The sequence below is a fragment of the Gallus gallus genome, chromosome 9 (genome assembly GCF_016699485.2).
Source record: "Gallus gallus isolate bGalGal1 chromosome 9, bGalGal1.mat.broiler.GRCg7b, whole genome shotgun sequence".
In the NCBI taxonomy this organism is placed as follows: domain Eukaryota; kingdom Metazoa; phylum Chordata; class Aves; order Galliformes; family Phasianidae; genus Gallus; species Gallus gallus.
Genome location: NC_052540.1, coordinates 7,189,600 through 7,216,704, shown reverse-complemented (window position 1 = coordinate 7,216,704; position 27,105 = coordinate 7,189,600). Strand labels below are relative to the sequence as shown.

Sequence of the window (27,105 nt, the reverse complement as noted above, 5' to 3'; positions counted from 1 at the left end):
TCAGGTTGATCTGCTCTAGATCATGGTTCCTCTTGTACTTAAAATTTTTGCATGCCCTGATGGCAGAACTGCTGGGTGTGGCCTTTGTCAACAAACTCAGTGAGAGCTTCTCATTCAGATTTGTAGTTAAATCTAAATTAAAGATATGTTTGAAACTACTTAAAATGATATTGAAGCTTTTTGCCACCAAAAGTTAATGTTATTAAAAAAAACAAAACATTTAAATCCCTAAAGCAAGAAGTAAGAAATTCAATAGATTTTTTTTTTTTTGGATAGCAGTAAAATTTCATCACTGAATTAATGATTATTAAATTCAGCAATACTAGAATTCTCTTTAGAATGATAGGCAGCATAAATGAATCTTAGAATCTCACTATTCTACTCTTGTGCTATTATGTAAAAGTAGGACAGCAGAATTCTCTGGCTTAGTCCTTTGCAGCTTTCATTTTTGAAAAAAAAAAAAAAAAAACCTTTAGGTCTGAATAGGCTGGCTTTGAAATACCCATAATGATATAGTTAGTTTAAGCTCTAGAAAGCTGGAGTGAGGTGTTTAAACTCTATCAAGCAGAGGAGAAGAAATTCTACCTTAGGGAAAAATGAGATTAGTTTTATTAAATGAATGTGATTTTCAGTTTGTTTGCTTAAATAAATTCTCTACAATTAGTTTAATTCCTGGACTTTAATCATCAACTCTTTCTTCGGTCTAAAGATTGGATTTTCTTACTGCTTTACCTCGTTGCAATATCCTTAAGAGCATATGCTGAGGTGCTCAGAGTTGTTTTTTGTTATTACTTCTATAAAAACAGCAATAAAACATTTGACTTATGTCACCTCATTGGGACAGGTTATTTTGCAGAAGTATAAATCACCATTGTCTCCAGGTACATCTGGAAGGATGAAGTCTTACACTTCACCTGCAGCTGTGCTGATATTTCTTCACCTCCTTTTTCAGAAACAGAATTGTGGATAATGCTTTGTGGATAACTTAAGCCAAGATGTTTGGGAAATTGATTTAACTCTGTTAAAAAGAATGAGAGAATGACACAGTTGTTTCATTATCCTATAGACATTTGGTATATTATATAAATTGTTGCACAACTTGAAGCAAATTCGTATTTTCACTGTCCATTTACTCGTAATGGTATGGCTAATCATTAAAGTCATTAAATATTTTCCCTATTTATACCAGTCCTGTCGTGAGATCTCAGCTTGATTTCCAGACCTTGCAGATTAGTAGAAGGTTACTGAGGTATGTATGAATTACTTTGGAAGTCTAATTAATTTTTCCTGCTGAAATAGTAGAGCATGCTGCAGTGCTGAAACTGAGAAGCACTTCACAGCAGATAACATAACATATTTTAACTCCTTTCTATGTGCAAATACTTCAGAGATTTCTTCCTACAATTTGCTTGCCTGCTTTCTCATATTTAGTCAGTTTTGCGTGAACGAGTTCAGACCAGCAGACTTTTAACAATCTGGTCTGAGTTAGATCACTTTGATAATGTGTTTGTTTTTCTTTTTTCTTTTTTCTTTTTTTTGCCATTAATACTGCCTGGCAATCTGCTCTTTTCTAATTCTAATTCAGTGCTGCAAATGCTTTAGTACAGGGGCTTTTGTTCTCTCAGGCAAGGGGAGGAAGAATGGCAAAAAGAAGTAGGATATGTTCATCTTGGAAGCTTGACATTAAGATCTGTTCTTGGCCTTGCCATAAGTAAAAGCACTAGGCATATGAACCCAGCGCTCAGAATGTCCGGATCCTTTTCTGGCCAACTAAGGAAAATTATAGCTTTAGTTTACTGTCTTTCATGGAACTTTATATCCCTTTCTCTGTTGTCATGTTTATGTCATTTGATTGTATGTGCAGTCATTCACATGAACCTGTTTAGAAGATCTGTCTGGTCTTTATCTAGTTCACTTCCCCTGAGTGCTCGAACTTTGAATATAGGCACAGCTTTTTTTAATCCCTATAGTCCCAGATCAGCAGCACAAACTGACATAAATGCTTTTCTGAATGCTGCTTTTATTGAGAATAACCCATATATTTTTAAGTGTCTTTTCTCCTATCTCAAACTGAATGAAATGGACTTCTTGGGACTATGAGCAACCTGAAATGAATTCACCTACCTTCTTTATAGGCTGTGTTGTAGTGCTTTTATTTGACATAGTAGTTCCTTCTCCACTGCTTACGAGAACTTTCCAATTTTTATGCAGACATTCCTATGGAAGTTAAAAATGATTGACACTAATGGGAGATAGTGGCAATAAAAATACAAGGTTCAGAGTGAGTAGTATTTTGGCCTAGTAAATTTTGAGAGAATCATGGTTTGGGTTGGAAGGGGCCTTAAAACCTATCCAGTTCCAAACCTCCTACTGTAAGTAGAGATGCTCCCACTAAACCAGGTTGCCCAAAGCCCCATCCAGTCTGGCCTTGAGCTCATCTAGGGCTAGAGCATCCACAGCTTTCCTGGCAACCTGTTTAGTGCCAAACTACTCTCACTGTGAAGAATTTCCTTTTTATATCTAATCTAAACCTTCTCCTTACTTGCTTGTTTTAAGTTTAAAAGGGTCATTATACTCCCTGACAAAGAGACACTCCCCATCTGTCTTGCAGGTTCCCACTGCAGCCTCCTCTTCTCTAGGCTAAATAACCCCAACTTTCTCAGACTTTCTTTATAGGGGTGGTGCTTCAGCTCTCTGATCTTATTTGTGGCCCTCCTTTGGACTTGCTTATGTGGGGAGGATGTGGATCCATGTTTTATGCTGAGGGCCATGCTGAACACCAGGTGGGGTCTTATGAGAGTAGAGAAGGAGAATCGTTTCCTTGGACGTGTCAGTTATGCTGCTTTTGATGCAGCCCCAGTCATGGTTGGCTTTCTGTGTTGTGACTGTGCAATGCCAGCTCAAAACTTTTCATCTACCAGTACCCTCAAGTCCTCCTCTACAAGACTGCTCTCTATGCATTTGTTGTCCATCCTGTATTCATGTTTGGGATTGCCTTGATTCAGGTGCAGCAACGTGTATTTAGCCTTGTTGAACCATGTGGTGTTCACGTGAGCTCACCTTGAGCGTGTCAAGGTTCCTCTGGATGGCATTCCTTCCCCCCAGTATGCTGATCACACCATTCTGAATTTTAGATTATGCATGATGGCTACATTTCTTGCTGGAATCTTGGAGCTAAAAAGAAAGCAAGCATTCAAACAAGCCTCTTGAACTAAGCTGAGGAGTACCAATAGAGGAAAGAAGTCATTAAGTTGTGAAAGGTCTTGGAGGGACCTTGAATGATAGGTGGAACAGTACAGGATAGTGGGTACAGTGATTTTACAGGCATCACAGGACTGTATCTTTTGAATGGGCATTTAACGTGTTCTATAGAACAATTGTATTAGTAACTGCTTGAGGTGCTACCTCACAAGGAAGCACTGGAGCAACAGAAATGTCACCACCATTTCCATACTGTGATTCTGCAGCCTTTTCCAGTTCAGAGTTTAGTGGTTTGGCATACATCTTGGGGAAAGTGTTGTGGTCAGGTTTGTTAAAAGTCATTCTTGATGTGGATAGAATCATAGCGTGAAAACTGGAATTTTTGGACTACCCCATAGAGACCACATCATTAGTTGGAGGAAAAAATGGATGAATGCTACGCTTATAGAATTGTGATTACAATGACCATCTCATCTCAAATAGCTTACAGTTTAAATACACTGTCCAGAAGTTCTGTTTCCATTTTGTAGAGCAGAAATAGATGTTCAGAATGGGGAGATTTGCACTGGAAGTTCATGCAGAAAAGTGGTGGCACAGCTGGGAATTGAGATCCGCCTTCTTAGACTGGAGTTCTAACTGCCAGACAGCTCCCAGTGTCTGCAGGTCTTCACTGATGTGGATAAACACTATGACATGAAATACAATTCAGCTGATTTACATCAGTTGGAAATGACCTTTTACAAGAAGACAACAAAACTTCAGAGTTTGATTATCTATTTCAAATATATTTTGATTTCTCGGTGCTTCTTAATCCAAAAGAGAGCATGTCTGTTGTAGATAAAAATTCATCTTGCTTCATTCTCTATTTGCACTGTTGAGTAATAAGGTTACGTGGAGAGACTACTACTTTTATTTATTTATTTATTATATGTCCTGATGCTCTGGGAGGTAGTTGGAGTCTACGCCTGTGCTGTGTTTTGCTGGCATCTGTTTAACCCTATTAAGCTTGCATCTTACAGAAAGGCATCCTGTATGTTATTAAGGGCTGGGAAAAAAATGAATCAAAACATTGCAATATTAATCGCGTAACTATGAGAACTGAATAGAATTGATAAAAAAGACATGATGTGAAAAGTTAGTGAAGAAAAAGCTGGTAGAATGATATTTCTGAAGAGGTGACACTTGGATTTTATCTGTATCATTAAGAGACAATTGCTGTCACTTTTTACAATTTGACAATATTGAGGCTCAACTATATTATGTAAGTTGTTCGTAACTTTGAAAATGCTGTAAATAATCTTGAACTAGAAGGACTGCCATGTATATGTAGTTCCTCTGAAAGTAATACCTTCTACTAGTTTCCGTGGAAAACAGAAGAGATATAAAGAGCATGATAACACTATTTAACAGCATTTAGTAGCTGGTAATTTGCTCTATTTTTCAACATAGTCACCACCCTTAGCTGTGCATCCTCACCAGTGATGAACAAGAAGCTGCATGCTGTGCTTGTAAAAATCTGCACCAGCAGAGGTGACCTGCAGTTACCACTACTGAAATGCAGCACATTCACTGTTTAGTCTCCAAAAATGTTCAACAAACACTGAATGTTAATGGGTGCAAAATTTTCTGCATGGAGGAAATCAATGACACGCCTGTGCTTCATCTGCACTTCCGCATCAAACGCTATCTTGTCAGACTGCCCCTCTGCTGCCATCTGGCTTACAGCAACAAAATGTAAGAATATTGGTGGGAAGACTCAGCCTCTGCTGCCATACCACCATCATCTGCCTCTGGTGTCATGAGCCAACATAATAAAATAGGAGGCATTACTTTTGGAGTAACCCATGTATTTTGAAGTCATTTGTGATTTATAGGATTATTTCAGAGTGGTAGTCAGGAAAGGAGCAGACTAAATTCCAAGTGAATTGTGGGGGAGGGAGAAGGCTTTTTTTGTTGTTGTTAATAATGATCACCAGCCATATGCCATTTCTGGTGAACTCTTGAATCTTTCTCTTCTGGGAGCGATATTTTTGTGGCATTTTGACATGTTAAGCTGATTCTTCACCCGACATTTCATTAACTCATTGGCCTTGATTTTTTCCTTACAGGGATGAAAATTGAGAGCAGCATGCTGGTGTGTAGCTAGTGTGAATGAGACTGGGTTTGAATTCAGTGACAGGATCTTCCCCTCAGTCCTATTGCTCAAAACATGCTAATGTGTCTTTTGGGAGTTAGACTGCAGCTAGGGGGTGGCTAATAATACGACCCGAGTAGTCTTCACCCTTGTGTTAACAACTGTGCTATTCTAGCTTAAGCTCTTGCACAAGAAAGTGGTGAACTTGAGAATTGATTTGGCTTGAAAAGAGGCTGGCAAACTCCCCTTCTTTATTTTCAGCTAAATCATTTTCAGTGCTGGCTTGTTGGATGGCTGTCAAATGCTTATAGTGGTCTGGTACAATGGGTAAAAGCTGGCAGCAGGGAGCCAGCGAGAGAGAGATTGTGAGATTGTCATTATTTTATGATAGCACTGCTGTGAAAAAAGTTATTGTGAAAAAGGAGGAGGTGTTCTATGATGCTTTCCCTGTATCGTTACTGTTAGGTGCCAGGACAAGCCTGTAGTCTGCTTTTCAGCTAAGTGGGAAATGCTTCTCTGGTCTGGAAACCTCAGAAATCTTCCTCCTTTCTGTTTTTGAAATTATTTTTAACAAATACAGTTTTTTTCCCTCTAATCTCAACCACTTGTATAATTATTTCCTAAGCGTAATTTTTCTCCACATTTCTGTGCTTATCCTCTCTGATATTTTGTAGATGCTCATAATACATTCAGAGAACGTGAACAGATTCTTTGTTGTGGAGCAAAACAATGCACGTAGCAGTTGTGTTATATACTTCAGGGATTACCTAAGTAGGTCAGTCCTGGATGGAGTTGAGAGAATAAATTCAATTTCTGGTGAGGAAAAAAATATTTCTTTCTGAGAACTGAAGTAGGATGGAAATTGGAGTCTTTTTGCTTTCCCAGGTACATGTTGGCATGAGACTGGAAAATGTAGTTAAACCTTTCTTTAAAAGTTTCTGGAGGCTTGAACATGTGTGATCCTCTTTTTCTCCAGTGTTAGGCCAGTGTAGTTGAGCCACAGATGGATGACACTGCACTTACATAAAACTGGAATAAGATAAAGGAGGAAGAGCATTCTGTGATTTTTTTAATTACTATTTTCTTTATTAGAGATTCTTCTTCACTGTGTGCGGCTGACTAGAATCAAGGTCGATTGAATCCATCTAAAAGTTGAGCTGTGGGTGGTTTCCAGTTGCATCAGTTTCTGTTCTGAAGAACAGAATTCTCATTCTGGCTTACATTGGCAATAGAATGGCTCTCTCATAGTCATAGGAATTCCCATAAATATATATGTATTTTTAATCCTTCATTAAAGAATACTGTCTTTGCCCTTGATTCTTGCATTGTCTTAATAGGGAGATTATGTAGTTAGGAAGGGGGCTACAGAGTTTGGCAATACCACAAAATGGGAAGCATTCAAAAAAACCAAACATTAACAAGATTTCTGGCTCCATTCAGAATAAGGCAGAATTTTCTTCACTGCAAATTGCTTCTCACTCAGATACTCCGCCAGCAGACAAAATTGGATTTTTTTTTTTACAGCAGCCAAAGTATTGTATTTACATTATCTGAGTGCGTAATTAAAGTCATTAAGCTGAAAGTTTCCAGATTTGATTGTATAAGGAGAATGTCTGAAAAGAGTTAGGAGGTTCATGCAGCGTTAAGATACTGTAGGCTGATGGTGCCATCAGAACGGGCTGAGCTCTGCCAAAAGGCTTTTACAGGTGATGTGGGAATATCAGACGCTGCTGTTTCTGCTGTCTTACTCTGACCTGCGAGAGACAGCGTACATTGTGATTACAGGTGGAGCTTGCTTTTTGCATAAGACCATTTGAACATGTAAATAAGTCACCTTTTAAAACTCTAAGAAATGGCAAATAAGTCATGGTATCAACTGTGTTGTGCGGAGTTGTAACTCTGTGTATGTAGTTGTGCTTTTGAATTTCAGTTATTTATCTATTCTTGCTGCTGCTTGTGGCCTTTACCACCACTAGACAGACTGAAAGCCTCATTCTTTTCTCTGTCTTTGCCAGCTCTCTGGAAATGCCCTAAGGAGTGGGGAAGGGAATTAAAATGAGGTGGTGAGAGAGGATTGCTAGACTTATGAAGGGCTTGTAAGTTTATTTGACAGAAATTAGAAATCAAGATTTTGTGGAGAGTTGAAGATATGACTTGGAAAAGTCAGGATATTGTCCAGAAAGGAAAGGTGGAAGTTCAACACTTAGGCAGAATTAATCAACTGTTTCAGTACTGGATATTGGAATGTGGATCAATACCAATTCTAAGGTGCCTGTGAGTGCCCCTTTCTTTCATCAGATGCCCACCTGGTAAATATTTCTCATCTTCCCTGCCCCATTGCAGTTGAACCCTCTGCTTCCTAGATTTCCTTATCTATCTTTTGAACACACATGAAACTTTCATGAGCACTTGTTTGGGATAGCCATACAATCAATATGTGCCATGAATTTGAGCGGAGAGTCTGTGCTCGCCAAGTCACCACCGTCTCCATAGAGACACTGTCCTTCTTGACTTAGAAATGAGATTTTGAAAGGAACTCGTTACAGTTGGGCCCCATAAACCTCTGTTATAATTTAGAAGATCCCATGCCCAAATGGATAAAATATTTTTTAAGATGGATGCTTTTCTTTTCAGCTGCTTTTTGTGCATGTTTTAGGAAGCACTGGATTGAAAATAATGGTTGCGTTATGTGAAATAGCTAAGAGACCAAAATAGAGGGAAGCAAGATAAACAGGTATCTAGGGAGCCAGTGATAAGTTCAAGAAATAAATGTGAATTAGAACATCTTGACTGATTTTTTTATCAAAGGGAGAATTACGTGTTTGAAAACAGTATTCTTTTTTCTTAACTGTGGTGCTTATTCTTTGTCTTGCTCTCCAGTTTCTTATGTTAAAACAATTAGAAAAAAATAAGTATTGTTATGAGCAGATGCACTTGCTAATAAGTGGCTTAATCTAGGTTCCACTGGGGAAAAGGAGAGATTTCTATTGATTTCAGTGGGAAATGAATTAAGTCAATTTTCTCTGAACTTGGCACCAGTTTTCACCACTTACAGCCATTGTTTGAGACAGTAAGTAATAGAAAAGATGTGAATTAATCTCTGATCAAGTTGCCCAAAATGTGCTCTGAGCCAGATCCAAATTAGATTCAAGTTTGTATAAACTGTCCAACATATCAAATCATTCTAGTACAGCCATTTTTTTTCATGCTAATATTTTGAACCTTTTTATTTAGTTCACCTTTCCATCTGGACCTTCAGGTTCTATTGGCTCCCAGTTTGCTTGTGACACCAACTGTTTGTACCATTCAGCTTGGGGATGTAACCCTCATTATGCCCAGGAATGGGCTTAATAAGTGCCGTATGCCCTGATGATATTTCCCTGTCCAGGCCAGCCCTATTCATTCATTTGGATGATCTAGTTTTCTTATTTAGCAGACTGCTGACTTGAAAATATCCATGAAAATAGTCTCATTCTAGTGAGCACCAGCAATGGAGCACCAGCAATTTCCTCTAACAGCTGGCCATATGTCATTGTAAAATTGTAAATGCTCAAAACTTTTGCTCCCATTCCCAGGGGTTCCCCCCCATTAAAATAATTTTGCATTCAATACCTGCCAAAAAGACCTGTAAGTGAGCCAGCAAACCAGCAGATTAGGCATAACTATGAATTCTGAGTGGGACTGAGGGGCAGAGATTGAATTTTTAGCTGAAAAAAATGGGCCTTTCATGGGAAACAAAAAAACTGAGTACCAAATGCTCTGTGGGACCCTTGTATTGAACTGTAGCTCACAATTAACACCTCTACTTTTCTCTCGCCATGGGAATAGAAATCCTTCAAAAAGTTGATTATACTAAGATTTGCCATCCACAGTTTGCAGATCTTCCTCCAGCCAGATCCTCTTATTTTCTATTTCTGGGTGCAGAATAAGTCATTGTGACTTTCACTTTAAAAAGAAGCTGGGTATTAAATGTACTATTCCAGTCTTTTCCCTAAGTTTGTAACCAATGCATCTAAAGTTTTAATCCTTTCAGTTTTACAGATCTGCAGAAATAAGTAATGAGAGAAAAGCCTCTTGCATATTTTCACCTTTAAAGTGCCCAACTTTTCAGCATTATGAACAGACCAATTGTGTGGTACAGCAGATGCTGTGGTCTTTCATCCATCATAACAAGGATGGAAAAAAATTCAATTACATATCTGCAATTTTGTTTTCTAAATTTGCATATTTTTGTAAGAACTGAAACTCTTCTTCTGTAATGAATATTTATTTATATGATTCTTTCAGTTTTTAATTATCATTAAATGCATATCTTTCATTTTCCTTCTATAACATGCTGGTGAACATGGTAACTAAATATTTTCCTTTTTATATGATTCAGTGATTCAGTGGCATATATTAGCTTGTATTTCCAGTAACAGACCATTTCTTTAAACAGTTTATCTGTTTTCATTTCTCAGACGATAACTTGACCTATACCTTAATTATTTTCTGCTGATGTTGAGATGTGGTGTCAGTTTATGCGTTCTTTTTAATTGGAATAATTATACTTTACTGTTAAAGGATTTCATGTAATAGTTAGTTACATTTTTGTTTGACAGGTGGAGAGAGAGAGTTCTTGCTATCTTTTTACTACTGAAATTCACTTGTTGTGCTGTGTTGTTTTTTGAAGTATACATGCTTAAGCATTTGATAACAGGGAGTTGTGAAGCAAGAGACAATCAAATCCTACCTCAGTGTTCTGTCATTTTATTATAACTGACACCTATGTATAAATATAGAATATTTTGATGGTTGACATAATGGAAGTATTAAAATATTTCAAAACATGAAGCTCAAGGCCACTAGTAGCCTGTCAGTTTAGGCTTAACAGATACTCCTTGCAGACATGTTTTCAGTGGGATTCCATAGCAGAGAACATGAAAGGAAAGTGACCCAAACTAAGGACAGACAAGGCAATCCTTTTTCTTATTTCTGCTGGATTTATTCTACTTTCATTTCTAAAGAGACAGAAAACCAGTAAAGAAGGAAACTCCTATTTCCCTCCTGATAATCAGCCTATAAAACCAGTAGCTAGAACCTTAAATAACAGTTGTATAACTGTTGAGAGGCCTGGGAACTGAAATGTGTGGTGATGTATGATGGATTATTAAGTGATGGCTTTATTGGTAATATATTTTCCCTTCCTTGGCATAACTCAGGAAGAAAATATGAAGGCCAAAAATAATTAAAAATAAGCTTTAGATGTACTTTTTTTTCCTTGAAGGGGAATTATAGAAAGAACTAAATATATGTATATATGTGTTTCAAGATTTTTGACAGCATAAGCTTTTTGTTTAACATTATTCTTTAAGCAAATGAAGGAAATCATACCAATATGATCAGTCTGAAATATGAAAGAAGTTACATATTTCAACTAGATACAGATATCGATCTAGATTAAAGTATTTTAGACTTTGTTGTTGACATATTTTACTTTTTGTTCTAATTCACCATACTTGAGTTGTGTTCTAAACTCTGACGTAGCCTGTGGTTGAAGTCTGGAGAACCTGGTACAGTTCCTCTCATGCTATAAAAACGGAAGAAAAATTTTAGTAACACTTCTCTAGAGTAATTCTTAGGTTGGAGAAACACTGAAGGTTGAGGAGTGTACTCAAGTATCTTCATTGCTTACAGCACCACTGCCCAAAACAAGAGGAAATTAAGGAAAGATTCCTGAGTGATTAATTTAAAAAATACAAAAAAACTGCGCAGTAAAATCAGTATTTGTTCAGAAGCATTACTTAGAAATTGTCCCTTCATAACCAAGCAGGTAACAGCTAAGAAAAAGATCCGGTCTTTGTCTTCTGTGGTTGTTATTGAAAATTCTGTTGCAGGCATTCATAATTAATGCTGTGTTTTACGATAAGTGACTGTTCAATGACCCTTGAATAGTTCCTGACACTCACAGTGATAGTGCTCTCAGCTCTTGAGCTGCATGTGAATTAATTAATTAATTTTAACTCCTGAACGTTTACCTTTTACTCTCAAGAGGGGCAAAGGATGATTGATCTCAAGCAGTATTACTGCTTCTCCAGGTATGTGATCATCCCCTGGAGGAAGTGAAAATTCTGGCAAGCATGACCTTCCTCACGTCATCATGGTGCTATTGGTGACATCTCTGTTTCTTTTAATGATCGTGAGACTGCCTTTGCCTTCAAGAGAAGTTTTTAAAACAATATTGTTTTCACAGCACTACACTTGGTGGTTTCTGTACCTTCAACGAGGTTCAGCTGCCTTACCCTTTCAAGCTTCTCTTAGAAGGTGAGGTAAGAAGTTATTTTGAAATTGGACCTTCAGATAGTCACGTGACCCTTGCAACTGGGATTTTTAAGGAGAACACCCAAAGCAATGAAAATGTTGGTAAAATTGCGAGTGCTGGCAATGTTATACTGTCTATACATTTTTTTTAATACACCAGCAGGTAATATTGAAGTCCTTATTACAATAGTGGTGCTTAGAAATATGGTATGAACCATCATTTCTGAAGGGGACTGAGCCTGTCTGGTTGTTCCATATCAGATTACAAAGCTTAGTCACATCAATTGGCTTTAACTGCCTTTTTAAGCAGTAAATTGCAGATGAACTGAATCACCTCTCATGTGAATTTTTATTCCATTTAGCAATACAGAGAGTGCTGTGTATATATATGTATATATATATTTGTAAGCTATTTCATTGAGAAAGAAGCAGGATTTTCTACAAAAATTCCCAGAGGGTGATAAGATTTCTCTTTTTTTTACTGAATGCAATACTTAAGATCTTTCATATTTTTATAACCTACAAGTATTTTGTAACTTTTAGAAAGTAGGGGTTAATTCAAGAAAATACAGATTGATGTAGTTTCCTTGTCATGGATCTTTTCATAATCCCTACCATCAGTAGCAGTCGCACGATACCTGGATGAAGGCTTTCCCCAGGTATACCAAAGAAGTCTTTACATGTCCATATGGTGGTCATTCCTGTATGCCTCCTTCTCTCGAAAGTACACTTTGCTTCATACTGACAGGCACTGAAGGGTGCCCAGAATTCAGCATGACAGTAGGGTTGTTTTTCGTTCACCTCAGAAGCCCTGTTTTTTCCAGAAGATGGGAGGAAGTTATTGATTTCCTCCTAGGCGGACAGTGAAAGACTGAATAGATTTTGCCCTTTGGCACTGGTGTCCTTAAAGACCTCAAGCAAAATTTATAGAGCACATTAGCAGTTTTGTTTACTTTGTTGCCCTGAAAGAGATTTAGATTATATGATAACACTGTTATGTGAATGGGACCTATACTGAAGACCTCAGTATTCTGTGAAGACAGGCAAAAATGAATAGCGCATCTGTGGAACAGTAAGCGATGTTTAAAAGCACTCCCCTCCAAAGAGTCACGGTGTTTCTTTGTTCTTTTTCTTACATGTTTCCTGTATTTTCTCTTCCTTTAATTAGACTGTGGTCTTTCCTATTTTCCACAGTAATGATAATAATACTTCAAAAGGACTTTTCACTTAGGAATCACTGAACATTTAGCCAAACACTAATTAAATCTCATAATACTGCTTGTCAGATTGGGGCAAATATTTATGACACCTGCATATTAAAAGCAGCATTTTTGTACATAGCATTGGTAATTACATTATTTCATCCTTGTTTTCATTTATTGTTCAAAATGGACAAAGCTACTGAGGATAAGAATTTCTTCAGTTTTATTTGTGATTAGTTTTTAAGCTGAGAAAAACCTCAATTTCAGTCAGCTGCCGCTCTGGCTTCCAGAGGCTCAGGATGAAATCAGATGAAGGTATTTCCTATGAGAAATTCCTCATCTTTGAAAGCATCCCGGAGAAAGTTTCCTCAAGATTTTAATTCTGTGGAATTTTTCTGCTTTAACTGTATGGATGAGAGATGTGGACAGTTTTCATGGTGTTAAAATCTGGTGTCCAGCCGCATCTTATTTCTGTCCCTTGTGGAGGCTTTCAGCACAATTGTGAGAATCCCATACAGCTTCCCTCTGTGGATTGCACCACTCCTCAAGTTGGGAGGCACAGCATGAGTCAGCCACTGGCATAAGTGTATTTTCAGGGGGGAATGGAGTGTGTGTCTGCTGCTGGTAGTGGAAAGACTTATGAGCAGTCCACAAACTAACTGATATGAGATAGAACAGGGCAGCTTTTTCCTGGCCAACTTCGTTGTTATAACCTTTCTCCTCTGCAAGCATATTTCAAGGAAACGAGTGAGAGCTCGGTTGACCAGGTCGTGGCATTTGGAGGAGATGTGATAGTTGTCAGGTCATCTTAGTGGTATTTTCAAAAAACTTAAAATCCATTCATGACTTAGTCTTAGATCACCTCTGTCCCAGTAGGCATCTGCCAGATGATGTACAAAATGGAGTAAGAGGTTCATGTGTGCTCTATGTGTAAGATAGCTTGTGAGTACTTGTAGATAGAATTTTTCTCTCATAGAACTAATTAAATCAGAACACTACAGGCTCCTAAATAGCCTCAAACAATAATAGCTGTATGTAAAGCACAACATTAATCAGATGTATTTCTAAGACATGCTAGCAGTCTTCTCACTGATACTTTTCCCTTTTCAGCCTTGAGGTCATATTTTGTCTGTATGTTTTGCTGAGTGCTTTATAAGAACTCTATAAATAAAAAGTTATAACTCTGTTTGCATTTTCCTTGATTAAAATGCCATGTAAATGTATTTAAAATGATATGCAAATTATACAAATGCTCTAGGTATATTTTTTCAGCAAGACCCTATGCGTTGCAAAAGGTTCTTAACAGAGCAAGGAATAAAAAAAAAATAAATGTCAAGTCATTACTGAAAGCAAGAGGACCATGAAGGGATCCTCTTACAGTTATAAAATGGATTTAGAAAGAGGAGGGAAGATACAGTGGTCAGATTTCACTATTTCGTGGTGTCTGCCCTGAGGAATTAGCTATATTCTTGTGTCATTTACCTTTTACTAAGGCTTGCTTCAAGGCAGCATGCTATAACTCCCTACTAGTTAAGGCTTACCTGTTAAAATCCCAGGTATTTATAGGATAGAACTAACAGGAATATTTTTTTTTCTTTTGAAACACCAGTCAGCAACTTTCCTTGAAAGAATTTATGGTTTCACTGGTTTCTTGTCTGGATTTTGACATATCAATTTGGTGGGACATTAATTTGTGATAGGAGCATTTATGTTGCAATTATAACACCCGCTTGTAAAATAAGAGCTAAGAAGGTCACTTCAGAATGTTGTATACTGTTTATAGAACTGTATTCACAGAGAGAAGCCTACAAATTCTCTGTTAGCATAGGCTTTTAAAATTTCAAGTCTCTGCACTTTCTGCCTTCTCGATATCATACTTAAGTTCTCTTTGACTCCACGTTTTCTTGTTTTCTCTCAAGTGTGTCCATTCACGTATGAGAATGTGTGTATATGCATGTATGTCACTGTGAACATAATGAAAGGTGGTGATTCTTCTCAAATCTTTAAGTAATGGAAAACAGGCATTGCTGAATCACATCATATAGATGATAACCTGGCTTGCCTTAATATATTTCCATATGAGAACACAGTAGGAGGAGATTCTCTGGTTCATTCTGCATATTCTATACCTGTTCTTTTAGCTTAACTGGATTTAGAGCTGCTTTTGGTCACTGATTTGGCATCAGGCTCATGCTACTCAGCCAATTTCACACTTGTTTGCTGGAGACAGGAACGGGGCTAGGACTGAAGTTGTCTAGAGGCACTTCCTTGTTAATTAAGAAATCAAAACTTGTTTAAGCATTCTGAACTAGCACAGAAAATTCTCATCAGTGTAAAACTTGCTGAAGGAAGCTCTGCTAGAGGAGGACTGGGTAACATTGAAAACACCTCCCTCGGAGAGGTTGGTTAGGTACTGGAACAGGCTCCCCAGGGCAGTATGGTCACTGCACCAAGCTGATGGAGTTCAAGGAGCATGGGGACAGTGCTCGTGGAAACATGGTTTTGTTTTTGGGTGATTCTGAGTGGACTTGAGGATCCTTGTGTGACCTGTCCAACTCAGGATATTCTATAGTTCTATAAGTCTAATTCACTTATGGATAAGGCAGCTTAAGGAACAAGAGAATAAAATACTTCATCAAGTACCTTTATTTAATCAGAACTGCAATCCTGTTTTTAACTTTTGCATATTCATTCTTTTATCCCACCACAGTGGTAAATGTCTGTCACTGCAGTGCTAAGAAAAAGGAACGTATTTATTTTCTAGGTCTGGAAGATTTAGAAAGGGTAGGTGTGACCTTTATTTTTTCTATACCTATATATAAGATACATACAGTATAAAATATTACATTAAACAAATATATATGTACTAAACATATATATATGTGTGTGTGTATATATATATATATATATATAAGCATGTATAATTTTTTGTCCAGAGAAAAAGTGCCAGCAATTCTGAGATGCAACAGGACAAGTCAGATAGAATGTGCATTGGAGTCGATCAAATTCTGTCGCAATGGGATGCATGAGTTAAGAGCTGACTTGGCACGGTCTGTTCCCAGGGCAGCTAATTGTTTCTCAGCAGTTTTTCTTTTATTTTCTCTCCTTTAAGAACACTTTTCCTGGGTGACGCAGAAGCCAATGCAAATATGCATAATGAGTATTGCTTTAGGTTTCAGGCAGGACACAGGGCTTCCCTCACAGTATGAAAACTTGAGACACTTCCCACAGCTCAGTCTGAAGTGCAATCAGAGCTGTGGTAAGATTTGGCTTTAGATAAGAATAAATGAACCCCCATGAGAAAAAGTCAGGTTATATGGCAGGTAACTCCTTAGGTCAGCCACAACTAATATGAGAGAGATTAGGAGGAATTCCTTTTATGATTTACTTAGCTAGTCTTTTTTCTTTCTTTTTTTTTCTTCTTTTTTTTCCTCAATGCTACCTCAGTTCAATTAACCACAGAAAAAACTGCCAAGGTCCTTAAGACGTATAAAGTAAGGTACGCCAATAAAGTCGAAAGGTATGTTAGTAAAGTTCAACATGTTTGTACTAATAAAATCAGTGATTCAAGCAACTCACACTTCTGTAGGTCTTTGAATGAGAGAACTTGTTCACTAGGTGTGAGTGAGTCACACTGCATGCATGTCCAGACATTTCAGCGTTTTATGTGCAAGAGGCTAATGTTGTTAAGAGTGCCACTAAGGAATACACAGACAAAACAATTTCCCCCTCCCAAGCTTCACATATTTTTGGAAGGGAAGGAAATCTGCAGTGGAATTTATCAAGTATGACTAGTACATTTAAATTGCTGGTAGTGATAACAAAATGAGACATTAATAACAGATAAAGGAGTTCTTAGTTACACACTCAAAAGCTTATTTAAAGAGCCTAGAGATTAGATCATAGATCAACAGAGCTTCACTGGAAAGAGCAGTCTTGTCTTACACATAGGGCACAACGCTGCAGCACTTAACTGAGACTTTGGTGAGATAAAGCTGTTTGGCTTTTAAGTCAACCTTGAGATGACTTTCCCTTTCAAAAAAAAAAAAAAAAAAAAAAGCCACTTTGATTATGTATTTGGTTTGCATGTTAAATAAGCTGCTCAGCTAAAAATATACCTCTGCAAGGAGCTTATGTCATCTTTCCCTAAATGAGTGACACATGGTGAAAGACAGGGAAGGCTGAAGAGGCGAAATAAGAGTCTGAGTTTTAATTACAGAAGGGATGAACTGGAAAGTTTGCATTAAATTCTCTAACGCCTAGAAGACAAAGGCATTTGCTCTCAGAAGGTAGCTAGAAAATCCATGGCAGTTAGCAGCCAGATCTACAGTTAGCATAATCACACACAGCTCTGTGGACTTTGTTAATCCTGGGCTATTTTACAGTAGTTTTCAGTGCTCCTATATGCTGTGAGGTACTTCTGTTCCCCATTAGCCTACTACTTATTCTAACACACACTGAAAAATCACTAGAAAACCTGCTGCAACTGGGGCTGACTTCTTCACCTTGCTCCCACTGTGCATATTCAAAACCTGGTGCAGGGTTGGCTGTCCTGGATAAAGAGCTGGATCTTCAAAGATCTGATGTGCAGTATAGTCGCTGTCTGACCCCGGCGCTTACAGACAGCACACATTGTGGAGTGACAGGTACAATAGACATATATTTCCTCCTGCCATTTTTTAAAAGGATATGCCCTCCAGATAAATTCAAGCACTGTCAGAACTGGCAACTTTCTCAGGAATTAACAGGAGGCAAAGCTCCTAGTAAATTCTCTCACCATTTCATTATTTCTCTGGTTGTCAATACTTGCTCCGGGAGACCCTTAAGGGCCTTTTTATTGTTCTAAGGAACTTGCTGGAGTAATTTAAATAGATAGGAACACCATGTCCTCTGGATGGAAGGTGGGAGCCTGAATAGGCTATTATTTTAAGACAAGGTAAACGAAGAAAAATAGGGTGTGTTTAAATTTAACATTCTCCACCACCGATCAAAACTCCAGCTCTGCCCAAAGGCCTGGGGAGAGGAGGGCACTTTTCAAAATTTTCAAAAGCCTATTCTTCTTGGTTTTCTGCATTGTGACTTTTTTTTGTAATCTCCTCAACAAAACAGGGATCAGAAATGGTAGAGGAAACCTCAACAATGCAGACTGGCCCCTAGGGAAGCAAGGCTAGTTAATGGACAATTTTATGGCTCATTTGTAAAAAGGAAAACTCTAACAGAGTGCTCTGTTTACTTTGTCCATACAATTCATATCAGCATTTCAGGAGAAAAAAAAAAATAAAAATGTTTGAATGTGTGTTGGGAAACTAAGCAAATACTTAAGAACATCTGCAGCAAAGAGTCCAAACTTCTGAAGGTTTTATTACAAAGATTGCATGTACTAGAATGGTCAGAATCCAGTAGAATTTTCTTTATACTCACACTCTTCCTATCAATTTAATTGCAATGATACTTTTGGATGAGCATGAGCTATTATCAGGCTATGAATTACACATTGAGAAGACAAATAGGTCATACAGAAAAGTCAGAAACAAAAAAATGTTTTCTCACTAACAAAAGTTAGTTAGAAAACAAAAAATTTCTCACTACTACAGAAGTAGTGAGTTGGGAAGAGACTGCTAGGAATGAATAGAAGCCTCAAGTGCTTCCTATATTTTTCCACCAATAGAAGGCAAACAATCTAAAACACAGAGATCATGTAGTCCAATTTCACTGCTCAAAGCAGCATCAGCTACAGCACATTGCCCATACTCAGTCACATTTTGATTATCTTCAAGAGTAGAGGCTCCATTTGTATATGTCATTTATGAAGATGTTTAGCAGCATGGGTCCTAGCCATCAATCTCAACCACAGTGCTGTACCATCAGTTACTGACCTCCAGTTGGTCTTTATGTCCCCAGTCACAACTCTGAGCCTGGTGGTACAGCTTGTTTTCAGTCCATCTCTCTAGCCGGTATTTCCACAGTTATTTATAAGGATATTATAAGAGACAATGTCAGAAAACTTGCTGAAATAAACACGTACAACAGCCGCTGCCTTCCCTTCTCTCTCTGAGCTAGTCCACTCATTGTCAAGTTGGTCAAGCATGATTTCCTTTTATAAATCGCTTGAACAACCTCTCCAGGGACATAGTAGAATTCTTATCATTGGAAGTTTTCCACATGCAATTGGACAGGATGCTTGATAATCTCATCTAGGCTCACTATTCTCATGAAAGATTGTACCCGAAGTTCTTTCAAGGTCCCTTCCAACCTGCTGTTCCATGTGTCTAAGATTCTAAACTCACACTGACTACATCTTCATCTTTGGATTCTTCATATGCTCAAAAATGGCTTCCAGACTTATTTGCCTCATACCCTTCACAGGGACCGAGTTCCACAGTTCCTTCTTGTTCAGCCTGTTCCTCCTTTACTGTGGCAGAGTACCCTCTACCCGGCCTAAACGTTCCCTGCTCCAGACATTCCCCCTGGTCTCAGGGCTCTGGGTTTCCTGAAGGGTGAATCCTACCAGTAACATGTAGAATGAAGAAGGCATTAATTGAATACTTTGGCCTTCTCGGTGTTTTTGTCACAGGGACCTCTGCCTCTTTCAGTAGGTCTATGTTTTCCCTAGTTTTCTTTTTGCTGCTGAATGTACCTGTAGAACTCCTCCTTGTTGTGTAGATCTATCATGGTAAGTATAGAATTGCTCTCGCTAACACAAGCTGTATGGCTGGGTTCAGTCAGGATTTATTGATGTGTTCCTCCTGAGGAACTGTCCCTGTGCATGAGGTAGTTCTGTGTTTATACTTAATTTAGAACAGAAATCAGTTTTTGGCACAGAGGATTCCAATGACTTTCTATATCCACAGCAGTGTGTGAAGTAGACTGAGGTATTTGGCCTAAAATGTATTACATATACAAAATTGTTTCTCTGATGAGATTTAAGTAAATCTGTTTTGACCTCTTGTATACTTGAACAGTTCTACATCTGCTGTAACAGGGCTATGTTTAATATTTAAAAGTGTGTGGAATACACCTTTAAAAAAATATCCCTTTTAAAAACTGGGACCACAACCAAAGACAAATTTTAAGCAGGGTAGTTTGTAGTCAAAGACTACTACCTTCATTAAAGTGCTGTTTTGTTCAGCCAGGATTTGTAATGAAACATAACTCTCAGTGCATCTATAGATTAAGAAAATAAATCTCAAATTCTGTACTTTTCCTGAGACTTTATTACAATTTGATTTCAGTTGTTGCAGTATTGTTACAAACAAACAAACAAAAAAACCCTAGAGAAATAGTGGAATTAAATGGGGAAGCTCACATCTAGTTTTAAATTCTCTATACCCATTACTCAAATCAGTGGTGTCACACAAGGAGCAACATCCAGATAAGAGATTGATCTAGGATGTGTGTATCTTTGACTTCACCATACCCAGTGCCACTGACGGTCCACATCTGGCTGGTGGATTTCTATATTGTGCTTTATTTCAGGGGGTTAATTGAACAACAACATTAAGATGTTCTAAAGATTTGTGTCTCCAGCTCCTTTTTGAGTTATGGTCTCTTTAGTACCCCGAGTTTTGGGTCTGCCTTGCCAACTGATATCTGTGGAATTTGCTTTTCTGCTAGGCCATTCTGACCTCTACACTTCTATTTAGCCCAATTTTATGTATGTTTTAACAGTTGATTTTTCTAGACTCTTGGCAGACAATTTAATTGGTTAATTGAGCTTTGTTACTCTTTTATACAACAACCATAGTTGCCTTTGAGGGATTGTCCATTTCTATTTTATAGTCTTGTACATTATGGAGATTTTGGCATTGATAAGATGCTTTTGGCTAGACTGGTTATAGGGTATTTATGCCTACTTCTTCAGAGGTAATTATTCAGAGATTGACTGTAACATCAAACAGAAATAAACAAACCTACAAATAATTCTGATGAGCTTGTATCTAGCTGTCAGACAATGCTGGGTTTAGTGGCACATGCATGTTATCAGGCATAAGCCATTGATCTCCAAAGGGGATTCAGAGCCAGAAGAGTCAGTAGACTAAATGGATTGGCCAGAAAGCAGGAACTGAGCATTTTGAATCTCCATTCAACAGTGTGTGCCACAAGTTCCTGTGAAAATCTGGCCTTCTATGTTTTCATGGGCATTTTAATGCCTTGGGGTGCCATTTGTCAGAACAAAATAAGAGGAAGTCTGGGCTTCTCATCATAATTCTGTTGCTAGATATCGGAAGTATCCTAAGTGCTAGATCTCCTGTTGTTTCTACCCCATGAGGGAATTTTTGAGGCAAATGCTGTCTTGGAAAAACATGGACTGATACACAAATGTAGGTATTGATATACTTTGCATTAAGTTTCTTATGGGATGCTGTATGTAAGGCTTGCCAAATGAGATCCCTTCTGGGTGGCCTTTGTCCAACTTCCAGTGTTTTCATGACACATCTTTTACCACAAAGAGGAATTAAAGGCCTTCACCTCAGAGTGGAAGGGGGTCTTGTCTGAACGATGATACGCCCTGCACTTTTGTTCCTCTCTCTTTTCTGATAAGCTGAAGCTGTTAAACTCCAGCTAACCAATCAGTAGAACAATTTACTACCCCTGTGTCATTTTAAGTAGGCTGTCTGGCTGGAGCAGGATGTATTCAAATGAAAGTTAACAAAGTATGTTTTCTTTTGAGGATTTGTCTGCTATAAAGAGCTTGAAGGGAACCTTTGAACAGTCATTCTCATCCTGTTGCAGCTGAAATATCCATTGTACCTCCCACAGCTCCAATAACTGCAGTTATTTTCATTTCTAGCACATTTGGAAACAAACGATATTAAATCTGTTTTATTTGATGAGAGAAGTTCATAAAGAAATGGCAAAGGGCTTGCATTTTTTAAATATTTGGCCTTCAGATATCCCGTCCTTGGCAGATCCTTTAAGCCATGCTCAGGTGACCCTTACAGGCTGAGCAGCAAAACCCTGCTGCGAGAAAGGGGCCCAGAGCCGCCACAGCCTCCCTTGTGGTCCCTGCCTATCAATGTCTGCTCTTATTCCACAATGAGGCTGGACTGTCTTGGCAGGGAAAGCTTCATGGGATCAGGTATAATCCCCCGAGGAAAACAATTGTATACAATAAGAAACTTGAAAGCGTGAAAGGAAAAGACTTTCAACTCCTCTGAGCAGAGCTTTATTGATAAAAACTGCATCTGCTGGTTTTCCATAGTTAGCTTTCTATTATGCCAAAAACTTTAGGAAAGCAAAGCTCATGTTATTCCATAAGCTTGCCTGGTAATTGAAAAATAAAATAAAGCGATTTGGCTACAAATCCTGATGTAAGTTTGATGTCTGAGTGCAGGGTATTCTTTTATTTTCTTGCACAGATGTCTCATATTTTCTCTTCCCCTTGCCCAAATCCATCTGCAGAAATGTTTATTCTCTTTCTACCTCAAAGCCTGAATATTATAGGTTCTGGGTGAAATACTTAATTCAAATCCTTTTCTCCCATTCTTCTGTGGCAATTCAAGACTTGTTGGTTCAGAGAACATGAGTTCTTCTTGTCTTTCCTTTTGTTTTCCTTTCAGTATGGTCATGCTGTTGAATTTTAAACCTCAGTGCTAGCTAACAGAGAGATGACAGTGAAATATCTGTTTACCTCGCATGTGACTGGAGCGGTACATTTTCCTTTAATGTAGAATGTAGAAGCTGGGCTAGCTACAAGTATATTTTTTCTCTCTGCTACTGAGAGAACCCTTGAGAATATTCTTAAATGCCACTTTCTGGGATAGCTGAACCCTGCGGGTAAATGTTACCCATAAAAAGGGAACATCACACTCGTGCCATATGTACCTGAAGTGCCTTTCTATGTGACTGGGATGTCAATAGGAATTTCACAGGCACTGCGCAGAACTGCAGCTAAGAACAAAGGCACTAAACCGATCTTTTGTCTGCTCAGATTGCCTTGAAAGCAACTTTACAGACCCTCATTTTCTTTCCCTCGCAGCCCCTGGCCTGCTGTGCACAAGCAGGCAGCACTTCTCTCCTTGATGTGGTATGATGGACAGAGCCAAATGGTTGGGAAGTTTTTGCCTCTGTTCAGTGTGAGAACTTGTATATGGCCTCAAAGACCATATGCTTTATACAGCACCTGAGCTCGGAGTGCCTTTACTTTTGGTTATGCTTCTGCCTGATCCTTATTCAAGCCCTCCTTTTTTTCCCCAGTGTGCCAAGTCTGCTAGTTAAATTAACATTTTTTTTAATCTCCCTAGAAATAAGATAGAAAATGAAGTTGCAGTTCGTCTCTATCTGACTATCAAAGCCCAAACGTAAGACTACAAGAATGTAGGATAGGTGTTAAAATCATACCTTTCTCCTTCCAAAGAGACTAAGCGAGGACAAGGTGCAACTAGGTTATGTTATTTAATCCCAGTTGTGAAGAGAATTTAGTAAGAATGATATTCGACATCTGTCACTTGCACAGCCACTTTCCAGTGCGATCAGAACAAACCTATCGTCCTTCCTGCTTAAAGAGGGTTTTCAGCTAAGCGGAGTTACAGGCTGATACCAGCTATAGTGACAGATATATGTCCTGGAATGCTTTCCTAATCCTACTGTGTTTATAGAAGGGATGCATTCAAGACAATGCTAAACTTTTTATGGTCACGCTTCTGTGAGGAAAAAAAAGCCTGTAAGTAAACTGATCGTTCATCCCACAAGTAATATGATATGCATGCTGAAATTGTTTTGAATGCACACCTGACAACTGTAATGGGTACACATTAGTTTTATAACAAGAAAACACTACAGAATGTAAGTATTCAAGTCATGCTAGGAACTGCCATTTCATCATTGTATGACTTGTCATGTTTATTTTTTATTCATTATTTATGATGAAAGAAGTTCCCTAGTTTTAAATGAGATAATATAGAACAATGTTTTGTAATGCCATTAAACCTTTTCGAAATCAGAGATAAATGAAACCCATTTATCCTACCATTCTGAAATTTGACTAATTGTGTAAAATGTGGGCTTCAGTAAACCATGGTTGGGTAATTGTGGCACTGTCATGGGTCAGCCCAAAACTCCAAATCCAAACACTCCTGAACACTGGAATTTTTAAAATATGAGTTTAGTATAATTCCATGGCTTGATTCTGTGTGTCAACATAAAGAGAGTCCCCTTTCCTGAGACCAGAAATCACTGGAAAAAAGGCAAAGTTCAAAAAGAAGCAAGCACAGAGAGCTTCAAAAACTCTGAGTTGTGATGCTCTTCCACCTCGTAATTAGATGGTTTGTTTTAATGTTTGTGTGCTTACCTTATGTTCTACTGTGTCTGCAGTGAGTATGGACGTACAATTGACATGCACCTAAGAATGCAATGGTGTTGCATAATTGTGTTTGTATCTTTTTCTTATCATGTAGTACCTGCATATTTCTGCATGTGAAGGAGAAAGGTGTTTGGATTGTTGGTAATGAGGGTGAAACAGAAGGGACTTGGCCTAGACTACTGAGACCAGTTCTGGGGCACAATAAGGACATGGAGCTTCTGGAGCGGGTCCAGAGGAGGGTACGAAGATGATCAGAGGGCTGGAACATCTCCCCTACAGGGACAGGCTGAGAGAGCTGGGGCTTTTCAGCCTGGAGAAGAGAAGGCTTTGGGGAAACCGTATAGTGGCCTTTCAGTACCTGAAGGGAGCCTACAGGAAAGCTGGGGAGGAACCTCTTATAAGGGCATATAGCTACAGGATGAGGGGAAATGGTTTTAAACAGGAAGCTGGTAGATTTAGACTAGATGTTAGGAAGAAATTCTTTACTGTGAGGGTGGTGAAACACTGGAACAGGTTGCCCAGTGAGGTTGTGGATGTCCCCTACCTGGAAGCATTCAAGGCCAGGCTGGATGGGGCTGTGAGCAACCTGGTCTAGTGGGAGGTGTCCCTGCCTATAGCAGGGGGGTTGGAACTAGGTGATCTTAAGGGTCCCTTCCAACCCAAAGCATTCTGTGATCCTATGATATACAGGTGCATAAATATAAGAAGATGATGACAAGAAGGAAAGCCCCCCAAAAGTTCACACAATACATATCATGAGATGGAAGAGGCAGGGAAAGGTTTATGAATCAGAAAGTTTATTCTGAATGTTTTTAAGATGTCTTTTTAATTCTGTGATAGCTTTCCAGCATGGCTAGGTGATGCCGAGAATGTCAGTAGATTAATCTGATGTGCTGATGAGTTGTATGAAGCAAGTATTCCTTTATTGCAGCACTGGGCACATAGGAGATAGCTCTGCCCGATATGTGCACCTTGGCTTATGTGCAGATTACATTTATTGGTTGTGCTCATACATATTCTTGTTTTTCCCAGAATTTCATTCATATGGTAAATATTTCTTAGAACTGATTTAAATAATATCCTCACACTTGGAGCATGCACAGTCCTCCCTAAGTCTGCCAGTCTTCTCTGTGGCCATCTGGGGGTTGAGGGAGGAAGGCTGATAGTCTTCGTTGCTCCTAAACTTTTGACCCCAGTCTCATGAGCATACTTAGTTATGGTGCTTGCCTTTTCTTCTGGATGTAGTTTCTCTGGTATTTCTTAATTGGGCCTATCCATCCTTTTTTAGTTTCTCTTTTCATCTATACGGTTCCTCAAGATACTGATGTGTGCAATATTCAAAGTCCTCACTCCATCATAAGTGGAGAGTGGAGATCAGCTGCCTATGTCTGTGGGGAATGTCTATCTGTGTGTAGGTCTGTGGTGGGTTCTGTAGATGAGGGGTGCTGTGGAACTCCCTCTGTCCATGCTGGGCAAATCCTCAGGCTGCCTGTAGGACCACGGTGCGGTACAGAGCGAAGCATGTGGTTTCCTCATGCTCGGGTTGGTGCCGTGTCCAGGTGCAGACATGGGCTGGTTGACTGAAGCCGTGGTGGTCTGGTTCCATTTGTGTCCAGATGTCCATCGGCAAGGCAGAGAAGCAACAAAGAAGAAGCCACCTGTGCTGTCCTCCCCTGCAGGCCTCTGCTCACTGGACTGCAAATCTGCCAGCCATTTCCTTAGCCATCTGTTGAAAGGACTGCTGCAATCAGTAGGTCCGGTGCAAGCACCTGCAGTGAGATGAAGTCTCAGCAAATCAATATAAAATGTTGGGGTAGGGGCAGGGGGATCTTGGGGAGCTTCCAGGGTTCTGTAGGTCATAGGGTGCCATTTGTGGCTGACTTATCTGTCCTGTATATCATGGAGACCTGTTTGAGAGCTGAGGACAGACATGTGTCCTGCTCTGGCTCTGTCTTTGTCCAGATGTCCATCTGCAAGGTAGAGGGGAAGGAAGAAAGGAGCAGCCGCCTGCCCTGCTTCCCTGTGCTGCCCTCCCCTGAGTGGTGCTGCCCACCAGGCTTCTTGTCTGCCAGCCATTTCCTTGGCCCTTTGGGGTGCATTGTGCCAGCAATGCCACATGGACGTGGCTGCTGCCATCAGTAGGTCTTGTACCGGCACTTTCTGTGGGGCCAGGACTCTGCAAACTGGAGTAAAAGGTTTGGGGTATCTGCATCTGATACTCAGGAAAGGGGAAGATACACCTGTAATGTTGGTCTTGCTTAATTGTAGTTTTCATATTCTTTTCATGTGCTCATTCTTTGTTTTCACACGATTTATTGCATATCTGTAAAGACAGCTGCAATCATGCAAATAGTGGCAGGGAAATCAGAGAAATTAGTCCCCCATACCAGTAAATATGGATTAGGGAGGAGCAGAATCAGAGAAAGCTGAAAGTGCTGTTTATGCTAAAAAGACCATTTGCAGCTGTAATTTGTGTTTCTTATTGTTGGGTGGCAGGGAGCCCAATGGCTCGCTGGCTCTGGCTCAAATAAAAGCAGTGCTGTACAGAAGGCAGATGATCCCCCTGTTGAACTGAGAGCATACTATCTGCTGTATACAGTCAGCATGGAAATGCCACAAACCTCTAGTTACTGCATTCGATAGGTGACTTCAGTATTTATCTGAACCATTTTTCCTACTCAGAGGTTGAGTTCAGACTCTGCCCTGGTGCTACTTAAAACAGACTCGCAATATTTGACAAGGTGAATCTCACTTTCACCCTCTTTGTTAGTACACACGGTATTAAATCCACAATGGGGAGATTTCCTGTTCACATGGTAAAACTTGGGCTGTATGTACTGCCCTGCCAATTAATTCTTGTGGTACCTGGGGATCAACAAAGTCTGAGAAACCACATGATGTTTTTCTTTCCTCAATTACATTCATTGTGGTAGGGAAGATGAGGTGGGGATCACTAAAATAATTTC

At 39.0% G+C, this 27,105-nt stretch overlaps 1 long non-coding RNA gene across 1 annotated transcript in view; it reads left to right on the top strand.

Annotated features, from left to right (window-relative positions):
- The window catches only part of LOC101749943, a 282,047-nt gene that overhangs the window by 70,647 nt on the left and 184,295 nt on the right, over window positions 1-27,105 (top strand). The gene's annotated exons all lie outside the window — the stretch shown is intronic.